Source organism: Helianthus annuus, chromosome 12 (genome assembly GCF_002127325.2).
Source record: "Helianthus annuus cultivar XRQ/B chromosome 12, HanXRQr2.0-SUNRISE, whole genome shotgun sequence".
Taxonomy (NCBI): Eukaryota; Viridiplantae; Streptophyta; class Magnoliopsida; order Asterales; family Asteraceae; genus Helianthus; species Helianthus annuus.
This window is the reverse complement of record NC_035444.2, coordinates 31,236,283-31,260,314: the sequence shown is the minus strand read 5'-3', so window position 1 is coordinate 31,260,314 and position 24,032 is coordinate 31,236,283. Positions and strand designations below refer to the sequence as shown.

At 38.5% G+C, this 24,032-nt stretch overlaps 1 long non-coding RNA gene across 1 annotated transcript; it reads right to left on the bottom strand.

Moving 5' to 3' along the window:
- Positions 1 to 717: 717 nt before the first annotated feature.
- Positions 718 to 1,610, bottom strand: LOC118484849. Its single transcript, XR_004874692.1, has 3 exons — positions 1,197 to 1,610; positions 941 to 1,050; positions 718 to 800 (listed from the first exon to the last, which is right to left on the bottom strand). It is a non-coding gene; the product is annotated as an uncharacterized LOC118484849 (long non-coding RNA).
- Positions 1,611 to 24,032: the final 22,422 nt, after the last annotated feature.

The following is a 24,032-nucleotide window of genomic DNA, read 5'->3' as shown; positions in this document are numbered from 1 at the left end:
CTCATCAAGGATTTTCTGTATAGTGCATTGTCATTGTCTAAACAGTCTCATTCCGGCACTTCCACATGCACCAAATAGCAGTTAAACACACCGCGTAAAAAGCCTTCTTTGCCTCCAAAGATCCCCCCGTATGTTCGTATAATTCCAGTAGGTCCTTGAATCCAAAAGCGTATACGGAACCGACCTTGCACCATTGCGAGACTAACTGCCAAACACTTTGCGCGAAGCTACAAGAAACGAATAAGTGTTCCACAATTTCTCTTAATCACAAAGGAAGCCAGGCTATACCTGAGTTTCTGCAGCCGAACTACGCACCGGTTGAGGGAATGTAATAATGTATGTAATGCTTGATTCCTTTCCATTAATCAACCAAACAATCGTATTTTCATTACCTTTGAATGGGTTATTCCATTCCTTCCTCCTTTACCTCTTACCAAACGCTACCTTAGCATTTTATTACTTTACATTACATTTCTAGAAGATCCCATATCGTTTTGAGCGTGAAGAAGGTCCATAAGATGACTTCCTTTGTCATTGTCTTGAACACAAAAGTCACACCTGAAAATAAAATATTACATTTGCTTAGAAATTATGTTTTGAACCAACATGGTGCTAGAGGGGTCGAGTTTCATCCTGTTCTAGTGCTAGACTCAACTGTTGCATCAAGCCAAACGCTATACTTCATATCTATATGAGCAGTAAACAAACTATAAATAAACAGAAAAGTAAAAAAATTAAAAGAATAAAGAAAATGTAAATTACAGTTACATACCAGAACTCTGAAGGAGACTGATTGCCATCTGGACGTGTTTGAAATTAAAAAGAAATAATCAAAATCCACCAAATAGAAACTCCAGCGTGAATTCATAAAACTGTAATGTGTCATATAAAGAAAACTGAATAGTATACCAAAGTAAAAGAAAAATATTAGTGATCATACCAGTGATATTAATCGAGTTATTATGCTTCTGATTTAGCTTCCTAGCATCACCATTGTCTTCAGAACCATGTTCATTTTCACTTGCACTCTCGCTAACACTATCCGACCCCCTGAAATCAAAACACGAGAGATAAAATGATGCCATTGCGCCACATACAACGTTTCCCACACGTAAAGAATCAAGAAGTACAAGAAAAGCGATAAATAGAAGTAAACCTGTCATAAACCTTGACTCTATATAACTTAAATGTTTAACCTTTTCGATTTGCGTTTGGACTTCTTATCATGCTTCCTGCGCCTCTTCGCATGTCTCTTGTCCCTCCTTTTACCACGCTTGTGTCGATCTCTTTTAGAAGGTCTCTTTTTTCTCTTATGTCTATCATCACTTGAAGATCCAATTTGGAAATGGATGATTCTATGCTTTCACGATTGGAAGAATGAACGATTAAGGAGGTGAAGAGTTTACGAAGGGTAATTACAAAGATGAATGTTTTGATGTAGATACCTGTATTTGCAAATTGGGGATTGAACAACCATGGGATGACTCTTGATGGAGAATCTGTTCACTGCTCGAAATGGTTCTTCAATTCTTTTTTTTTGCAGAGATTATATAAGAATACCAATCAACTGAATTGACACCACTATCCAAGTTTGTAGGAGCTTAGTCATGGAGAGTTGTGGAGATAATGGGCAAAAAAAATAAGGAGAAAACCACCCACTAAGGTAACTATCCTAAACTGCTCTGAACCGCTATTAAAACAGTTATTTTTATGAGTTTAAACGGCTGAAGATCCAATGATCAATATTCATTTGAAAGTTGGTTACACTTAATTGGGACAATACTACCCAGGTTTATAGGATGCTAAAATTGTGGAGATCATGGGCAAGAGTGTGGAGATCATGGCGGCAAAAGGTGGAGCTATCAAAACTGTCGAGAACTTCCCTAAACCGCCACAAGAGCGGTTATTTTAGTGAGTTTAAGTGGCTGACAGCCAAATCTAACGGTGCAGGTTAATTTAAAAAACAGTTAAACTTAATGGGTTCCATATATATATATATATATATATATATATATATATATATAATGTTGAGGCATATTCAAAAACTACTCGTTTTGATTGCAACTGATCCAAAACCTTTAACCCTTCTCAAAAACTACCTGCATTCTTGGATCTTTTTTTCTTGCTTTGTTTGATTGTGAATTGTAGAATTAAGGTTGTGTTCCAGAGATCCACTTAACAGGGGGGGAGGGGAGGGGAGGGAAAATGGGGTTTTTTTTTGCCTGAAAATAGTCTTTCCAATTTGGAAAGACATGGAGGGGAGGGGAGGGAAGGGGAGGGATTTTTAACTTGGGAACACACCGTAAATAAAACATTTTTTGTTACAAAAAGTAGGATACATAGGAGGTATCTTTTTGTTTTCCAACTTAATCAATTTGCTTAAATTTCGAAGAATCCAACAAATTGCAAGCCACCATTCTACAAGTTGGATCCAAAAAGCTATAAACTAAAACTAGGTTAGAACCCCGTGTATTACACGGGTTGAATAAATGTAATTTTATATACTAAATTAAAACAAGTATTCTTTAAAAAACTCGTTTATTATACGGGTTGAACAAATTTAATTTTATATATTAAAATTATATCTCTAAGAACCCCATGTATTGTACTGAGTAAATATAATTTTATATACCAAATAATAAAAACCTGTGTATTGTACGGGTTGAGTAAATCTAATTATATATACTAAATAATAAAAAAAGTTACATTTTTAAAAACACTGTGTATTACACGGGTTAAATAAATATAATTTTGTAACCTTGTTTATTACACGGGTTGGATAAATGTAATTTTATAAACTAAATAATAAAAAAGATATATCCTTATAAACCTCGTGTATTATGCGGGTTGAATAAATCTAATTATATATACTAAATCATCATCATCATACTTAGTAAATCCCACCAATAGCAAAGCTAAGGTATGGTCTGAGGAGTGTAAGATGTAGAGGCTGCTTTCAGTGAGACCCCCGGCTCGATAGTAGTTTTGCATCAAGCCTTGGACATAAGGCACATAACACTCAGCAATCGGGACAAAGACCGATTAGTGTATGTTCCCTTTTGTCTTTCTGTTATCAACGCCACAACATGATGAAGATGCATTATTAATCGTCCGCTGCTTTTAACGTTATTTTTACGAACTTAGTAAAATAAGGTTAAAATTAGTGCAGTTTCACTTTTGCCCTCCGAGCATCCACATATATACATTATATGCGCGTACCGCAAGCGGGGCGAATATATACTAAATAATAAAAAAAGTTATATCTTTAAAAACACCATGTATTACACTGATTAAATAAATGTAATTTTGTATAGTGAAAATAAAAATATTTTATATATTAATACAAGGTTTGGTTTTCGTGATAAAAATAGATTATTCTGTTGTTGCAAAATTTGTTAACAAATTTAAAAAGTTTGATCTAATGTCTAATAAGTTATTTTGTATATTTTGTTTGTACTTTAAATTTTTTTACATTAGCGTATTATTGTTTTTTTAAGTTTAAGATTATTGTTTTGTGCTATTATTTAAAAAATATCTTTAATTTATAACTTAAATTTGAAGATAATATATTATTAGAAAAAATAGAATGATTCCATCCGAAATTCAAAGTAAGATAAGATTTAATATTAATTGATTATTTATTATTTAATTAATTGATATAAGATAAGTATAAAAATATAAGAAATTACAAATGTAGACATCTTCAATGAATGACATGTGTCCATTTATTGGTTTCTTTTATTATATGTATAGATGTTACGGACATACGGTTAAAAAAGTCGATATTAGATATAAAATCTTTCACATTCAAGATTTTGAATTGTACAGAAAGAATAAAGGTTATCCGATTATGATCATAAACAGAGAAGTGAGAACAATTTAAAATGATTATATTGATCAAATTGATGTTTGTTTCAAAGTCGACTCAATCAATTTAATTATTTTATTAATCTAATCTAATCTAATCTAATCTAATACTATAATAAAAGAAACCAACTTTTGGATATGTATCATTTATTGAACGTATCCTCAAATTTATATTTATCTTATATTAACTAAATAAATAATAAATTAATATTAAATATTATCATACTTTAATAAAATATTATCCTCAAATTTAAATTATTAATTTAATATATTTTTAAAACAAATATCTCTCTTATCTACTTATCATATATTAAATATATAAATAATAAATTAATATTAAATGTTATCCTAATTTATTAAAAATAGAACTTTTTTATTATTTGGTATACAAAATTATATTTATTCAACTCGTGTAAAACACGGGGTTTTTAAGGATATATTTTTTTTTATTATTTGGTAGATTTTTCAACCCGACTATACACGGGTTTTTTAAAGATACGACATTTTTAGTATTTAATATACAAAATTACATTTATTTAGGATATAATTTTTTTTTTAGTATTTCGTAGATTTTTCAACCCGACTCTATACACGGGTTATTTAAAGATACGACGTTGTTAGTATTTATTATACAAAATTACATTTATTTAATCAGTGTAATACACATGATTTTTAAAGATATAATTATTTTTTAGATCTATTCAACACGTGTAATATACGGGGTTTTTAAGGATGTAATTTTTTATAATTTGGTAGATTTATTCAACCCGATTATACATGGGTTTTTTAAAGATACGACGTTTTTAGTATTTAGTATACAAAATTACATTTATTTAATCTGTGTAATACACATGATTTTTAAAAATATAACTTTTTTATTATTTGATATATAAAATTACATTTATTTAACCCGTACAATATACAGGGTTCATAAAAGATATAACTTTTTATTATTTAATATATAAAATTACATTTATTCAACCCGTGTAATACACGGGGTTATAACCTAGTTACTAATAAATGAAAATCTTTTTGTACATGTGTCACTCTCTCTGGTGTCTCTTCCTTTTTAATAATAGTATTACACTAGATTTACCACCCGCCGCAATGCGGCGGGGGATTCATTAGTTATATATCATATTAGATGAAAGGCAAATGTTTCTCACATGACCACGGGCCTGTGTGTAAAATTGAGAAAAAAATAACTAAGTCGATCTCTGACTCGCACCAATAGACACGCAATAGATGAAAAAATGTTGAACCCCACACGCACGTTGCGGTGTGTTAACTCGGAAATTTAGAGTGACACGTTAAACGGAGATCTTATGAAAGATGAAAAATATATAAGGGACCAAAGTTGAAAGTAAAAAAAAAGTGTTGAGATTAAATTGTAAAAGATGAAAAGCTTAGGGTTGAAAGTAAAAAAATATTGGGGGGTTAAATTGCAAAAGATGAAAACTTTTGAATTAGAAGTGAAAAATAAAATTTATCAAAGGGGTTAAAATACCAAAGATTGAAACTGTTAGGGCAGGATTTTTATGACCTATGATCCTTACTTGATATCCTAACAAGTGATCCTTGTTTCTTTGGCAGATAGTGATCCTCAGAAGAGCTCCAGGATCAGGATCACGGATCATCCCAAGGATCCTCATACTAACGATTGTTCTTTTTGGATTAATGTTGTTTTGCAGGAATTACGAGTTGGACCTGGTCTTAGCAACGTAAACAAGGAATCTGTCACGCTAATTTCGCACATGCATAATCAAAGATGGACGTTATGGATAATATGGAAACTCGGCACAATTCAAGGGAAATTAATTAGGCTAAATTTACTTCTATTTCTAAAGGGGTAACGAGCTAGTAGTTAGGTGATTTGCCTAAAATAGAACCACACACACTTGTATAAATGGCACTCTTGAACATTCGGAAGACACAACACATTTCTCACACGCTTTAGCATACGATACTATAGTGATTCTTGCACCTAGCTCGTTACCATCCGAAGTTGTAAACATTGTTTGTTATATTGAAGTTTGGTGATCGGTAGTTTCCATCACCCGAGGTTTTTTATGCTGGAGATCATTCATTGATCAAGGGCTTTTTCCTCGTATAAATCCTTGTGTCACTTGTGCAATTTTCATTTAAGTGATCCTTATCTTTGTTCATCATACCAAGCATCATTCCCCGTTTACGAAGAGTTTGGTTGCATTATCCTTGTGTGATTTTTGACCAAAACAGTTTGGCGCCCACCGTGGGGCAATTGGTGCTTCATTCATAAGAAAGTTTTTCTGTTGGTGATCATTCCGGAGTATTGCATGGCTTCATCGTTGAAGAATACCTCCACAGCGATGTCTGCAGTCAATTCATCTAATGGCATCCCACCTTTGCCTCCGCCACCAGCTGGATCTCAGAAAAATGCTGAGAAGAGACCAACTCCTATCTTCTCTAAACCTTCATCTTCTGCTCTAACTTCTTCTGCTCCCAGTACTAGTGATATATTTACTTTGATTTTGCAGATGAGGGATCGTATGCAGCAGCACGATGAAACTAATGACAGGATCCTCAAAGAAATCGGAGATCTCAAAAAGCAAAAGAAAACGACAGAGGATCATTCCCCACTAATGCCCAAATCTTTGAATTTTGATACTCCGATGATTACTTCTCAGCCATCAGAGGTCCCAGACATTTAACATATGGGTGGATCAAGAGGAGTGCATTTCGGCCCAGCAATAGTGACTCAGGCATCAGGATCATATTTCCAACCGCAGGATCCTATACTCAGCATATGGGATCCTTCATGAACTCAGGATCTTCCTTCGTTCCAGGATCATCCCAGGTTCAAGGATCCTCCTTCGTTTCAGGATCATCCCAGGTTCAAGGATCCTCCTTTGTTCTAGGATCATCCCATGTTCAAGGATCCCTTCAGATACCAGGATCCTTGAAGAATTTGCAAACAGGAAGTCCAGATGTCCATCAAGGAGATTTTATTACAATGCAGACCATTGCTTCCACTGGTCCCTCCATCATCCCAGAATCCCAGCAATATGGATTCACATCCAATGTTCCTAACTTGAACCCGATGGGAGGTAACACTTTTAATAATTCTCTTACCACTAACCATGGATTCATGCAGGATACAGGTATAAACCATGCTATGGCCAGAGAACTGCAGAAACTGAAGGATATGATATCAAGTGTTCCAGGGGTAGTCAAACCTATCCCGGAAATTGCAGATGGAAGCCATAAGGTATCTCGTTTTGCACCACCAATTTGTGATGCTGAGATACCCAAAAGATTCCATATCCCTACTATGAAGCTGTATGATGGTACGACGGATCCTGAGGAACATATAGCACAATACAGGGAGAGGATGGAGATCAATCCAATTCCAGAAAGGTTAAAGGAAGCATGCCTGTGCAAGGGATTTGGATCCACTCTTACTGGATCAGCTCTTAAATGGCTGCTAAGTCTTCCTCCTTACTCTATTACTTCGTTTGCTAATTTAGTTAACTTATTCAATAATCAATTTTCTTGTAGCAGAAAATTTGAACGATTGACTAGTGATTTATATAGGATAACTCAGGGTCATAATGAATCATTAAGGGATTATATAACCAAATTTAGTAAAGAATCCTAGGACATTCCCAACTTGGATGTGGCTACAGCTGTTGAGGCCTTCAAAATGGGATTGCTTAAGGATTCATTGTTCTATGATGATCTTGTTATGACACCATGTAGGAACCTAGACGAAGCGAGAACTCGGGCACTCAGGTTCATCCGGCTAGAGGATGACAAGAGGATCCAGGAGAGACAAGTAGGATCCTCAAAACAAAAGAAGCAAGGATCCTCTTTCAAAAGCAACAAATTCAAATCCTATAACAGAGTTGACAACCAGAATGTGCATGCTATTGACCAAGAAGAGGATGATGAGGATTATCCTCCGATTTCTGAATACTGTTTTTCCGTTGATAACCATGAACTAATCCTTGCAATGCAGAATCTAGGAGAAAAAGCCAGATGGCCCAGAAAAAATGACAAACCAGCCGCAGCTAAAGATAAATCAAAGTGGTGTGCATACCATGAGGATTTTGGGCATTTGACAGAGGAATGCATCGCATTAAGAAAGGAAATTGGATATCTGCTGAGCAAGGGGCATTTGAAAGAATTGTTGGGAAGGAAAAAGCAAAGGACTCAGGATCCTAAAAGGATCCCTGAAAAAGCTCCAGCCCCTCCGGCAAATGCACAAGTGATCAACTTTATTTCTGGAGGATCAGACATCTGTGGTACATCCTTCTCAGCAGCTAAAAGGCATGCAAAGGAAGCTAAAATGGATAACGGAGAAAGACCTATTCGAACATCAAGTGTCTCGGAAGGAAAAGCAATAACCTTTGATGAGGATGATCGCATTAACATTCAGGATCCCCATCATGATAGTTTAGTTATTACTCTCTTTATTTCTAACCATTTTGTCCGCAGGATCCTTATTGACGGAGGAAGCTCAGTAAACATTATCCAGCTTGATGTTCTGAAGAAAATGGGTATCCTTAAATCAGATATCACACCAAGATCCTCCGTGCTTGTGGGATTTAGTGGCAAAACTAAGAAAACCCTGGGGGACATCAAACTCCCAATTTATGTGGAAGGATTACATAATTATCAAAAATTTTGTGTTATTGACTGTTTGTCTTGTTGTAATGTTATCCTTGGCAGGCCCTGGATACATGATATGAAGGCAGTCCCATCCACCTACCATCAATGTGTGAAGCTCCCTAGCCCATGGGGAATAATCAAGATCGACAGTGATCAGCAGGAGGCTAGGGATTGTTACACCTCATCAATGAAACCAGCCTCGAAGTCAAGGGAGTAATAGCAATTACAGTATCCTCCAAGGAATGTCTTGGAGGCGAGAGAGCAGGATGTGGACGAAATACTCTTGGATCCTGATGATCCTGAATCCAAAATTTATATCGGATCAGGGATCCTTAGCAAAATGAAAGAAGACATAGTATCCTTCCTCAAAAGAAGAAAGTCTACCTTTGCATGGAAACATGAGGATATGACAGGTATATCTAAGGATATTATCACTCATAAACTTGGCATTGACAGGTCAGTCAAACCAATCCATCAAAAAAGGAGGAAGTTTGCACCAGAAAGAAATGCCATTATCCAGGAAGAGGTAGAAAGATTACTACGAGCAGGTATGATTAGAGAAGTAAAGTATCCAAAATGGCTGGCCAATGTGGTTGTTGTTCAAAAGAAAAATGGAAAGTGGAGGGTATGTGTCGATTTCACTGATTTGAATAAGGCATGTCCCAAGGATCCTTTCCCATTACCTCACACTGACTCCATGGTGGATGCAACGGCGGGTCATGAACTGTTAACCTTTATGTATGTGTCATCTGGATTCCAACAAATTCAGATGGAACCATCTGACCAAGAGGATACAGCTTTTATGACCCCAACCGGTTTATATTGTTATATTGCTATGCCGTTTGGATTAAGGAATGCAGGTGCAACATATCAAAGACTGGTAAACATGATGTTCAAAGATCAGATAGGACAAACTATGGAAGTATACATAGACGATATGGTAGTAAAATCCAAGAAAGCTGAGGATCACCTAAGGGACTTGGAGGAAGCATTTGATATCCTTGATAATTATAACATGAAGCTTAATCCTTCAAAATGTCACTTCGGTGTTAAAGCAGGTAAATTTTTAGGATATATGGTGACCCAGAGGGGCATTGAAGCAAGCCCGGAACAAATCAAAGCATTGGTGAACATCAAATCCCCTGCCAACGCTAAGGATGTGCAAAGGCTAACAGGCAGGATAGCAGCTCTAAACAGATTTATATCCAAATCCTCAGAAAGGTGTAAAGAGTTATATGATATCCTAAGAAAGAACAAGAAATTCGAATGGACTGAAAAGCATGAGAATGCTTTACAAGCCCTCAAAGAATACATGTCCTCAGCTCCAACATTGATGAAACCAGAGAAAGGAGATGTATTATCCTTATATCTTGCGGTATCCTCAAAAGCAGTAAGTGCAGTCCTTGTTAAGGATCATGAAGGTACACAATATCCTGTCTATTATGTAAGTAAGAGTTTACTTGATGCTGGATCCAGGTATTCACACCTTGAAAAACTTATTCTTGCACTAATTATGCCATCTACTAAATTAAGACATTATTTTGAAACCCATGTTATTGTCGTCAAAACTAATTTCCCAATTAAGAATGTCCTCAGGAAACCAGAGATGTCCGGAAGGATGGCTAAGTGGGTAGTCAAGCTTAGTGCCCATGATATAAGATATGAGCCTAGAACAGCCATTAAATCTCAAGAATTAGCAGACTTTGTGGCTGATTTCAGTAGTGATTTACAAAAGGAAGCCGAGTTGGAAGTCCAGCAGCTGGATGAGACCAAGGATCCTTGGATACTACATACTGATGGATCCTCAAATGTTAAAGGCACAGGGCTTGGTATACTACTAAAATCGCCACAGGGGGACATAATACCCCACTCCATAGCTTGTGAGTTCCAAGCCACTAATAATGAGGCTGAATATGAAGCCTTGATTGCTGGTTTGCAAATTGCTAAGCATATGGGGATCAGGTATCTTGAGGTATACGTAGATTCATTGTTAATCACTAATCACTTTAATGGATCCTACGCTGTTAAAGGTGAAAAACTAACCAAATATTTAGAGATAGTCAAAGAATTGGCACTCTCCTTTGTTTTCTTTAGTTTGACACAGGTACCAAGGGAAGAAAATACAGAAGCTGATGCATTGGCCAATCTAGGATCATCTTTGAAGATCCCAGAAGATATAAGTATCCCCATCATCCATATCCTGGCCCCTGCTATTGAAAATCAGGTGGCCATGGAAATAGAAGAGGATTCTGCAATGATCCCTAGTGAGGATACTCAATCTTGTTCAGGATCATGGATCTCACCAATCATGAGATACTTACAACACGGAGAGATTCCTATGGGAGAAAACCCTAGGGCTTTCAGGATTAAGGTATCTCAATTCACAATCCTAAATAATATGCTGTATAAGCGATCTCTTGCAGGGCCATATTTAAGATGTATCGAGGATCCTGAAGTTCAAGAAGTTTTAAAAGATTTCCATGAAGGAGATTGTGGAAACCACACTGGGGGCAGGGCATTATTCTCAAGGATCTTAAGGACAGGATACTAGTGGCCAACTATGAAAAGGGATGCTGTGGAGTATGCTAAGAAGTGTGATCCTTGTCAAAGACACAGCAATATCCTTCATCAGCCGGCAGAATTTCTACATCCTATACCATCCTCTTGGCCATTCATGAGATGGGGGATGGATATAGTTGGCAAGCTCCCTAAAGCACCTGGTGGAAAAGTATTCATGCTTGCTATGACTGACTACTTCTCCAAGTGGATAGAGGCTGAAGCTTTTTCCCAAGTCAGAGAGAAGGAAGTTATATCCTTTATTAAGAGAAATATTATAACTAGATTTGGCATTCCTTCTGAAATTGTATGTGATAATGGTTCCCAATTTATTGGGAGCAGAACTACTAACTTTTGTGACAGCTGGGGGATTAAGATGATAACATCAACACCAGTCCACCCACAAGCTAATAGTCAAGCAGAATCATCCAATAAGATCATCATCAACAATCTGAAGAAGAAACTTGGATCCAAGAAGGGGAAATGGGCAGAGGAATTGCCTTATGTGCTTTGGGCTGATAGGACAACTCCCAAGAATGCTACTGGTCAAACACCCTTCTCTTTAGTATTTGGGGCAGAAGCAGTGATCCCAACAGAAATGGTGGTTCCAACTGCTAGAACAAGTACTCGTGATCCTGAAGAGAATGCTGCAAACTTGGCTCAGGACTTGGATACTATTGAGGAAATCAGGGATCTGGCTAGGATAAGGATGGCTAGCTACCAACAAAGAATGGCTGGTGCTTACAACAAAAATGTCAGGATAAGGAAATTCCAAGTTGGGGATATGGTGTTGAGGAAAGCGTTCCAGAATACCATCAATCCTGCTGATGGGAAATTGGCACCAAAATGGGAAGGCCCTTATTTGATTGAAGCCGAAGCAGGAAAGGGGGCATATAGATTGCTAACCATGGAAGGAAATTTGTTACCGAGAGCCTGGAATGCTGTTCACTTAAAGAAATATTTCATGTGAACAGGATCCTCCTGGCACATATGATCCTTACGTTGGAAGCATCCTTGAAGGATCCCAGTGATGTCAATGATCCTCACTCTGGTAATGTCCTAATCCTGAACTATTTCATTTCCTTATTTTTACCTAAGGATAAGGATCATGTATCCTTCATCCTCCTCTCACAAGATTTTGAGTTCTGATAGTCCAGGTATCCTTAGCATATTATTGATAATCTTCAAAAGCATCTCAGATCCTTGGGTTCAACCCCAGTTATCCTTGGGCTTGTCCCTAGTTTTCGCCTGTAGCGCACGATGATTCTGGTATAGTTCATGTCTTTGGGACTAGTACTCACTTTAGGGGCTGATAACCCCATCGTACTGGCTATACCTAGGATCCTACGTATAATGGTAGACGTACCATACATCCGTTCCTAAGGTTTCTAACGTTTTCACGTTAGCTAAGGTTTTGGCATTATCATGTCACTAAGTTTGGATAGTCGCCAGTAAGGGCCATACTCCAGTTTACATACGATCCTTGGGCTTGTCCCCAGTTATCCTTGGGCTTGTCCCCAGTTATCCTTGGGCTTGTCCCCAGTTATCCTTGGGCTTGTCCCCAGTTATCCTTTGGGCTTGTCCCCAGCTACTAACTTATCTCTTATATTGGCTTAGTCCCAAGTTGTATTATGTTTTCAGGTTTTCGAAGTTAAACAATTAAGGATCCTCAATCCTTATTATCCACTAAATCTTTCCTTATGATTATCCTGACTAAAGGTTATGATCCTCACTTGGATTCTCAGGTATGATCCTTGACTGTTTTGATTACATTCATTATTTTGAATAACCCTTACACTTTGACAACTAAACCTATGATCCTTAAAATTAACTACTTTTTGGAAGTTTTCGACTATAGGATATTTGATCCTGGATCATATCTTAAATTTCTTAAACATAATGTGCTTAACTTTTTTTTTTTACTCAGACAAGCATAAATCAAAACAATTGAAAGAATAAAAGATATACAAGGATAACATCACTGGATAAGTCAAAAGTTAAAAGGTTTTATTTATTAAATATTTAACCCTTTCAAAAGTTGTCAAAATTGCCAACCCACGTTTCTACCAGCAAAACGTGGCCCATCCACATGGGTTGGCAAAGGGTGTCCATTGTTTGTGCGGTCATAGCATGCAGGAAATTAAAAGGCGGCAGGATCACAATGGCTTCATCCCCCAAATAGAGGATTCCTCCACCATATGTAATCCTACCTATTGTTCACAGGATCCTAGATCCTCAACCCTAAACCTATTGTTCAAATACAGACCATAATTGTTTTAAAACATCACAACCATCAAACAAAAAAAATTGGGCTCCGGCTAAGTCTCGAAATTTCCATCATTGCCCAATCCTGCAGCTCAATCCTTCGCTGCACCATCACCACCGGCTCCACTTGCCTCTCCACCCTGATCCTTGCCAATGTCTCCACCCTCAAGCATCGGTGTGACAACTCGTAATTCCGAACCTACCTTTGTGTGATATCTGTGAACATGACAGGACTTTATGAATCTGAATGATTAATTGAATGTTATGATTGTATGCGTTGTGTATTAACTGTTTGTGTTAATTGAGTCAAACCGCACAACTCACTCGATCGCACAATGCACCCAAGCCCACTTCGGCCCTTATCTCTTGTAACCGGATCAAGGGCAGCCCAAGTAAGGGCCGACCCACTCTTCTTATACGTACAACACACAATAAGGGGGGTGGTTCCTCATTTGTTTTGCTAAACACCCACACACACAAGGAACCCTAGCTACCTCTGTCTCTCCTCTCGAACTTGACGGCTGCCAAACATCCCTTTCATCGGAAATTGTGGTGTTCGGTTCAATCCTTGGCCCCTCTCTTTCATCCGGTTAGTGTATCACCTTGCTTGTATGATTATTGATTCTATGATTGCTATGATACCGTGTGTGTGTGTGAATGATATGTACAATAGTGTTAATCGGCCATGAGGTGTTGTTTTCGGGTTGAATACATGATGAGTTAATGATGTCTTGTGTTTGAATGTGATCTAGATCATTAATTTAGTATATGCATGATAACCGGATTGTATACGTGTTCTAGACAATGATCATACTAATCGGATTTCACCTTGGTTCGATGTTCATTAATCGGCTGTGTGTTTGCAAATCGGTTTAGATGTAGGGTCGATCATGAAGTGTTACGTGATGGCTTGAAACCCTAGTCGGTTATGTTTAAGTGTTATGATGAGTCGCTCATGTCTTTGTGTAATTAGGGTTCATGAGAATTTAAATGTTAAAACCCTCATTTGATCGAATGTGGGCATGATTTGAAAGAGATTAATTGTTGATTGGTAAATGATAAATATGGAAACCGAGTAACTGTTGATTGATTGTGTAAAAGTTGGAAACTATTAAGTTGTAACCGATTGCATGTTTTCCGGAAATTTAAACCGATCGCACAAGGTCTCTTGGTCGCACAAGAGGCCCACTCATACAAGACTTGATCCATTCGCACAAGTCACAGATCACACAAGTCACAGGAGTACAACTGTACATACACTGGGCACAACTCACTTATGCATGATCGCACAACATCTTGTGGATCGCACAAGCTGGTGCTGATCGCACAAGATGTTGGGCCACACACATATCCGTTAAATGATGTTATGCTGTTGGGCCGAACAAGCCCAAACTGCCAAATCGCACAACCACTTCAATCGTATAACTCGGATCGCACAAATCACTTGTACGCTATTTTTGTTGGGCCAATATGTTTTGGATTGTTATGTTGGGCCGGGTGTACCATTTGGGCTGGGTTAGTCCGATCGTACAAGTTGTCCGAATCGCACAAGGTTTAGGCATTTTTGATTGGGTCGTGTTTATGCTTAGATTGTTATTGGGCTTCTTGTTATTTTGGGCCGGATGTTCAGCTGAATCGCACAACATGATGTGGGTCACACAAGGCTGTGCCGACCGCACAACATGTTGGGCCTACTATCTTTTGGGCTTGGTTATGTAAATCGCTCAAGTATGAATATGATATGCTCTTGACTGTTAACGTACCAAACGTGTTGCCATGAACTATACGTGCTCGTGACTTGTTAGACTACGTGTAGAACATACGTGTAATGCTTGAATACAAACCTGACTTGTATGATAAACATGCTAGGACGTGGTTGATCACATTGTAGCTTAACTGAACCTTTTCGTGTATCATACCGAGCAACCCCAGGTGAGTTCAATGCATTTTCTCAAGCATGCGTCCCGGTGGTTTGGGACAACTGGTAAACATTTGGAAGGGAAAAACTTGGGTAAACAACTTGATTGGTTTTGGTTATTGAACATGGAATTTATCATCGGATTGCCTGGAGGGCAATGGGGGTAATTAGTTGATAGCGCTATTAGGTGGGAAACCTCACACCGGGCCGTAAGGACGGGCGTGAACTAATTATCTGGGTAGGGCTATGGTTGTTAGAGGCACACTCCTCGGATACATATGGGCACACTCCCTAGGGTATCTAACGAAGGCAACATAGCATCGGTTGTTAAGAGGCACACTCCTCGGTTACGTAAGGGCGTAGTCCCTAGGGTAACTAACATGAGCAACATCGTAACGCAACATTGAATCGCATTAACATACATCTGGTAACTCAACACGTTAACAAAACCTTGAACTCACCAGCGTAGTCTGACACACTTGTTTGCATGCTTGTAGGTTATTAACGTTTGGAACATGGACTTGCTATCTGGGAGTGCTGGAGTGGTCATGGATCGAGACTCTTGGATTGACTTATAAACGATACATGGATTTTGATTATTATCATGAAACTATTGCTAAACGATTTATTACATGCTTCCGCTATACAACATTGTGGGAATTGATATCATGTTTGACATTTTCAGTTGGTAATTAATGGTATGTTTTATTAAGTATTTATCATTGGTTCGATGTGATTGGTGGCTCGAACTCTGATGCGTAACACGCCTCGCGGGGTTTCCGCAGGTGGATTTTTGGGGGGGTGTTATAATCGGAATCTCCTCAGCCTCCTCATCATCCTCCAGTTCAGCCAGCCTAGCCTTCCAGCCTTCGACATCCCGGGTGCTCTTGTCAAAAGCAGGATCCTGAGCCTCCGCAGCCATCTGCAGCTGGATCTTGTACATAGTTATCGCGGCAGAGACCTTGGCATCCTGGGTGATCTCGTGCTTCTCATAGTCAAAGTTGATCAGCATCTTGGCAGCATCATTCTTGGTGGCCTGGAGCTCCTTCTGAAGATCGGCTATCTTGAGATCCTTCAACACCCCAACCTGTTGAAGGTCAGCAATCTGGCGATCCTGATCCTCAACATGGCCAACATACGTCTCTATCTCAGCAAATTTCTGCAAGGAAGACAAGGCATAAAAATCAGAAACAATCCTCAAAACTATCAGGATACACAAGCAGGGGCAGTGATCCTTACCTCATTGAAGTAATCCAGAAACTGTTGGCGAAGCAGGGGCAGGCCTTGGAGATCCTCAGCTTCCGAGGCTTTTCTCTTCTTGCCTCCTTTCCCTCTAACAAGTGCCTTGGGGACGGAAGCACTTGGGCTAGCAGGAGTCTTCTTCCTTGAGGATTTGACGTTAGTTAGATCATCGATGCCAAACTTTTAAGAAGACTTAGAGGATTTTCCAGCACCTACACAACCAAAATAAGATAAGTATTCTAATTAAACTTGAAATCCTACATAGAATTACTATTTAAATGAGGATACTTACTTGACATTGTGGCAGAGGCAGAGGATACTTCTTGAGAATCCTGGGTGGCAACCTGGAAAGTTCTTATCTCCGGATCAAGCTTCTTAAAGGCCAAGAGTCTCTCTTTTGCAGCAGGAGTCAACCTAAGATGAGAAACGGATATAGCTGCACAATAAACAAGAGAATATCAGTGATCCTTATACCAAGGAACAAGTTCTATGGTGATCCTTCCAGGATCCTCTATCCTACCATGGGTAGCCCACTCCTTGGGCAAATCCTTCCCATTAGGGATGGTATCTCTCCTAACAAAAAAGAATCGTCGCTTCCAGTTCGTGTCATTTTTGGTCACTTTGAAAACAGGGTGATCTTCTCCAGCTTTTCGTTTGAAAAAGTATCGGTGGGATCCAAAAGTAGTAAGATCATACATCTCAGCCAACTCCGCCATACCGAGGTCAATCCCCTCTTGTTCGATGATCCTCTCAAGGGTGTATAACACCCTCCAGATCATCGGCATAGCCTGGATATAGCAGATGCCGGTAAGGGAGAAAAAGGATTGAGTGAACTGAGGGAAAGGATACGAGTATCCTACCATGAAAGGAGTGACCGGGAAAGCTACCCAAGTCTCAGAGGTGAAATCACTCAAAGCGGTAGGGCTAAAAGACTTGAAAATGGTGTTCGTCGGAAAGCAATGACGGATTTTGTCGATTTGAGGGTCGGTAAAACAACACCTCTCGGTGGAGGAATCTTTGATGATCCCTTGACCCTTTAAGGGGCTGTTCTTCTTAGGATCCTTGCAGGGGGAGGTCCGGAGCAACATCTTTTATAGAACGATGGAAAGAAAAAGAGAAACAGAGCAAGCAAGAAGAAGATAAAGGGGAATACCTGTTCAATCCTCTGATCGCGGTTATAAAGGGAAGAGTTCCTGAATTTAAATGCAAACGATCTTATCCCTATCTCTATTTATAATCATGATTGTGCAGGGCTGTCACTTCTATGACGTCAGATCGCAACGGATAGTTCCATCTTAACGGCTATATATCCGTTGAGTTAGTTATGGATAAGACCGGCAAAATATAACTCGTTTATATTAGATAAATACTCCTTATATTTTGGGGGCAATTGTTAGGGCAGGATTTTTATGACCTATGATCCTTACTTGATATCCTAACAAGTGATCCTTGTTTCTTTGGCAGATAGTGATCCTCAAAAGAGCTCCAGGATCAGGATCACGGATCATCCCAAGGATCCTCATACTGACGATTGTTCTTTTTGGATTAATGTTGTTTTGCAGGAATTACGAGTTAGACCTGGTCTTAGCAACGTAAACAAGGAATCTGTCACGCTAATTTCGCACATGCATAATCAAAGATGGACGTTATGGATAATATGGAAACTCAGCACAATTCAAGGGAAATTAATTAGGCTAAATTTACTTCTATTTCTAAAGGGGTAACGAGCTAGTAGTTAGGTGATTTGCCTAAAATAGAACCACACACACTTGTATAAATGGCACTCTTGAACATTCGGAAGACACAACACATTTCTCACACGCTTTAGCATACGATACTATAGTGATTCTTGTACCTAGCTCGTTACCATCCGAAGTTGTAAACATTGTTTGTTATATTGAAGTTTGGTGATCGGTAGTTTCCATCACCCGAGGTTTTTTATGCTGGAGATCATTCATTGATCAAGGGCTTTTTCCTCGTATAAATCCTTGTGTCACTTGTGCAATTTTCATTTAAGTGATCCTTATCTTTGTTCATCATACCAAGCATCATTCCCCGTTTACGAAGAGTTTGGTTGCATTATCCTTGTGTGATTTTTGACCAAAACAGAAACTCTAGACTTAAGTTGCCAAAGATTGAAACAAGTTAGAGTTAAAAAAGAAATCAATTTCAGATTATGAAAACAAAAGAGATAAATAGATTTAGTTAAATTGATGTTTAATATTATTACTATTATTTAATAAAAGAGATAAATAGAAAAATAAGAATGAGAAATTACCAGAGAATGACACGTGTTCAAAAAGGATTTTTGTTTATTAGTATAGAAAAATATTAATTTTCATACACAAAATATAATATAATATTAATTAATATAGTTAGAGATAAACGTATAAATTCAAATTTAATTAATAATTATCTATAACAAATATAAATGTATCAAAAAAATAATGTAATAAGTATAATATTATTTAATATAGTTAGAGATCAAATATATAATTTCAAATTTAATTAATAGTAAATTACTTTTTGAGTACCTATGTTTTAGTGGTTTTAACCACTTGAATCCAAAATCAAAAAAAAAAAAAAAAATTAACGCCCTGAATCTCTAACCGCTCATTCACACCCTCTGTAAAAAATTCAAAAAACCTTTTGTAAGGTTGAGTTCTCTAAATTCTCACAACTCGTACAAGTTTCATTTTACCCTAACCATATATATTTGTTAAGATAAAATATATTATTTGGATATAATAATTGTTTTGGTCAAAAATCTAATGAGGATAATGCAACCAAACTCTTAGTTACGGGGAATGATGCTTGAAATGAAGAGCAATAATAAGGATCACTCCGATGTAAATTGCACAAATAACACAAGGATTTATACGAGGAAAAAGCCCTTGATCAATGAATGATCTCCGGCATAAAAAACCTCGGGTGATGGAAACTACCGATCACCAAGCTCAAATAAATCAATAAAAGTTTACAACTTCGGATAGTGACGAGCTAAGTACAAGGATCACTATGGTTATTCGTGTGAAAGTGTGAGAATTGTTAAGTGTTTGATGAAAGCTTTGAGACGGCAATTGCTCGAGAGTGTGTGTGTGTAACCGAAAATGGCTAAGTGTTCTAAATTTAGCTCGTCACCCCTTTAAAAATGAAAGCTAACTAAGCTAACTAATTGTCCGACTTTCGTGCCATGCTCCCACGTTCTCCACAACGTCCATTTCTATTCAAATGTGTGCGAAATACCCGTGGAATATTCCATAGTAACGTTGTCAAGACCAAGTCAAGCTCAATACTCCTGCAAAATAATACGAAACACAAACAACCAATCGTTAGTATGAGGATCCTTAGGGTGATCCATGATCCTGATCCTGAAGCTCTTCCGAGGATCACCATCTGTCACAGAAGTAAGGATCACTAATTAGGATAGCAAATAAGGATCACTAATTGTTAGAAAATCCTCCCCTAACAATTGCCCCCAAAATATAAGGAGTAAAATGTAAAATTAACGAGTTATGTTTTCTTGATCTTATCTGCAACAAACTCAACGGATTTATAGCCGTTAATATCGAACTATCCGTTGCATTATGACGTCACGGAAGTGACACCCCTGCAAAAATCATGATTATAAATAGGGATATAGATATGATCGTTTGCATTTAAATTCCAAAGCTACTCCCTTTATAACCGCATTCAGAAGATCAAACAGGTATTCTCCTCTTCATCTTCTCTCTTTGCTTGCTCTGTTTTTCTTCTCTTTTCAATTATTCTGTTCAAAATGTTGCTTCGGAACTCCCATGCTAAGGATCACCGGAAAGAAAGCCCCTTCAAGAGTCAAGGGATCATCACAGATTCTGCTAAAGAACGCTGCATTTTCATCGATCCTCAAATTGACAGGGTCCGGTATTGTTTTCCCGCAAACACCGTGTTCAAACCCTATGATCCTACTGTTAGGGGAGGATTTTCTAACAGTTAGTGATCCTTATTTGCTATCCTAATAATGATCCTTACTTCTGTGACAGATAGTGATCCTCAGAAGAGCTTCAGGATCAGGATCATGGATCACCCTAAGGATCCTCATACTAACGATTGGCTGTTTGTGTTTACTATTGTTTTGCATGAGTATTGAGCTTGACTTGGTCCTGGCAACGTTACTATGGAATATTCCACGGGTATTTCGCACACATTTGAATAGAAATGGACGTTGTGGAGAACGTGGGAGCATGGCACAAAAGTCGGACATTTAGTTAGCATAGTTAGCTTTCATTTTTAAAGGGGTGACGAGGTAAATTTAGAACACTTAGCCATTTTTAGTTACACACACACTCTCGTGCAATTGCAGTCTCAAAGCTTTCATTAAACACTTAACAATTCTCACACTTTCACACGAATAACCATAGTGATCCTTGTACTTAGCTCGTCACTATCCGAAGTTGTAAACTTTTATTGATTTATTTGAGCTTGGTGATCGGTAGTTTCCATCAACCGAGGTTTTTTATGCCGGAGATCTTCTAAAGATCAAGGGCTTTTTCCACGTATAAATCCTTGTGTTGTTTGTGCAATTTGCATTGAAGTGATCCTTACTATTGTTCTTCATTTCAAGCATCATACCCCGTAACTAAGAGTTTGGTTGCATTATCCTTCTTAGATTTTTGACCAAAACAGTTTGGCGCCCACCGTGGGGCAATTGGTGCTTCATTTCTAAGAAAGTATTTCTGTTGGTGATCATTCCGGTTCATTGCATACGAATATATGGCTTCATCATTGAAGAATACCTCTACTGCAATGTCTGCGGTCAATTCGTCTCAGGGCATTCCACCTTTGCCTCCACCACCTGCTGGATCTCAGAAAAATGCTGAGAAGAAACCAACTCCCATTTTCTCTAAACCTCTAACTTCTTTTGCTCCTTACACTCCCACTACTAGTGACATGTTTTCTTTGATTTTGCAGATGAAGGAACATATACAGCAACAGGATAAGACCAATGATAGGATCCTCAAAGAAATCGGAGATCTCAAGAAACAAAAGAAAGCGGCAGAGGATCATTCCCCACTGGTGCCCAGATCTTTGAATTTTGACACTCCGGTGATTACTTCTCAGCCAACAGAGGTTCCAGATGTTCAATATGTGGGTGGACCAAAAGGAGTGCACTACGGTTCAGCAATAGTGACTCAGGCATCAGGCTCATATTTCCAGCCAGCAGGATCCTATCCTCAGCATATGGGATCCTTCATGAATTCAGGAGCCTACTCAGGAGCGCACCAGATTCAAGGATCCTCCTTTGTTCCAGGATCATCCCAGGTTCAAGGATCCTCCTTTGTTCCAGGATCATCCCAGGTTCAAGGATCCTCCTTTGTTCCAGGATCATCCTAGGTTCAAGGATCCTCCTTTGTTCCAGGATCATCCCAGGTTCAAGGATCCTCCTTTGTTCTAGGATCATCCCAGGTTCAAGGATCCTCCTTCATTCCAGGATCCTCCTTTGTTCTAGGATCATCCCAGTTTCAGGGACCCTTCCAGATGCCAAGATCCTTGAGGAGTTTGCAAACAGGAAGTTCAGATGTCCATCAGGGAGATTTTATTCCGATGCAGACCATTGCTTCAACTGGTCCCTCCATAATTACAGAGTCCCAGCAATATGGATTTACATCCACTGCTCCTACTTTAAACCCGATGGGAGGTAACACTTTTAGTAATTCTCTTACAACTAACCATGGATTCATGCAGGATACAGGTATCAACCATGCCATGGCCAGAGAGTTGCAAAAACTGAAGGATATGATATCAAGTGTTCCAGGAGTGGTCAAACCCATCCCGGAGATTGCAGATGGAAGCCACAGGATATCTCGTTTTGCACCACCAATTTGTGATGCTGAGATACCCAAAAGATTCCATGTTCCAACTATGAATCTGTATGATGGTTCGACGGATCCTAAGGAAAACATAGCACAATACAGGGAAAGGATGGAGATCAATCCAATTCCAGAAAGGTTAAAGGAAGCATGCCTATGCAAGGGATTTGGATCCACACTTACTGGATCAGCTCTCAAATGGCTGCTAAGTCTTCCCCCTTACTCTATTACCTCGTTTGCTAATCTAGTTAACTTATTCAATAATCAGTTTTCTTGTAGTAGAAAATTTGAACGGTTAACTAGTGATCTATATAGGATAACCCAGGGTCATAATGAATCATTAAGGGATTACATAACCAAATTTAGTAAAGAATCCTTAGACATTCCCAACTTGGATATAGCCACGGCTGTTGAGGCCTTCAAAATGGGATTGCTTAGGGATTCATTGTTCTATGATGATCTTGTTATGACACCATGCAGGAACCTAGATGAGGTAAGAACCCGGGCACTCAGGTTCATCCGGTTAGAGGATGACAAAAGGATCCAGGAGAGATTAGCAGGATCCTCAAAACAAGAAAAGCAAGGATCCTCGTTCAAGAACAACAAATTCAAATCCTATAACAGATCCGATAACCAGAACGTGCATGCTGTTGATCAAGAAGATGACGATGAGGATTATCCTCCAATTTCTGAATATTGTTTTTCCGTTGATAACAATGAACTAATCCTTGCGATGCAGAATCTAGGAGATAAAGCCAGATGGCCTAGAAAAAATGATAGACCGGCTGCAACCAAAGACAAATCAAAGTGGTGTGCATACCATGAGGACTTTGGGCATTTAACAGAGGAATGTTTTGCATTGAGAAAGGAAATTGGATACTTATTGAGCAAGGGGCATTTAAAAGAATTGCTGGGTAGAAAAAAGTCAAGGACTCAGGATCCTGAAAGGATCCCTGAGAAAGCTCCAGCCCCTCCGGCAGATGCACAAGTGATAAACTTTATTTCTGGAGGATCAGACATCTGTGGTACATCTTTCTCAGCAGCTAAAAGGCATGCAAAGGAAGCCAAAATGGATAATGGAGAAAGACCTGTTCGAACATCAAGTGTCTCTGAAGGAAAAGTCATAACCTTTGATGAGGATGATCGTGTTGACATCCAGGATCCTCATCACGATGGTTTAGTTATTACTCTTTTTATTTCTAACCATTTTGTCCGCAGGATCCTTATTGACGGAGGAAGCTCAGTGAACATTATCCAACTGGATGTTCTAAAGAAAATGTGTATCCCTGAATCAGATATCATACCAAGATCCTCCGTGCTCGTGGGATTTAGTGGCGAAACCAAGAACACCCCGGGGGACATTAAACTCCCAATTTATGTTGAGGGATTACATAATTATCAAAAATTTTGTGTTATTGACTGTTTATCTTGTTGTAATGTTATCCTTGGCAGGCCCTGGATACACGATATGAAGGCAGTCCCATCTACCTACCATCAATGTGTGAAACTCCCTAGTCCTTAGGGAATAGTCAAGATTGATAGTGATCAGCAGGAGGCTAAGGATTGCTACACCTCATCAATGAAACCAACCTCGAAATCAAGGGAGCAATAGCAATCAAAGTATCAAATACCAAGGGATGTCTTGGAGGCAAGAGAGCAGGATGTGGTAGAAATCCTCATGGATC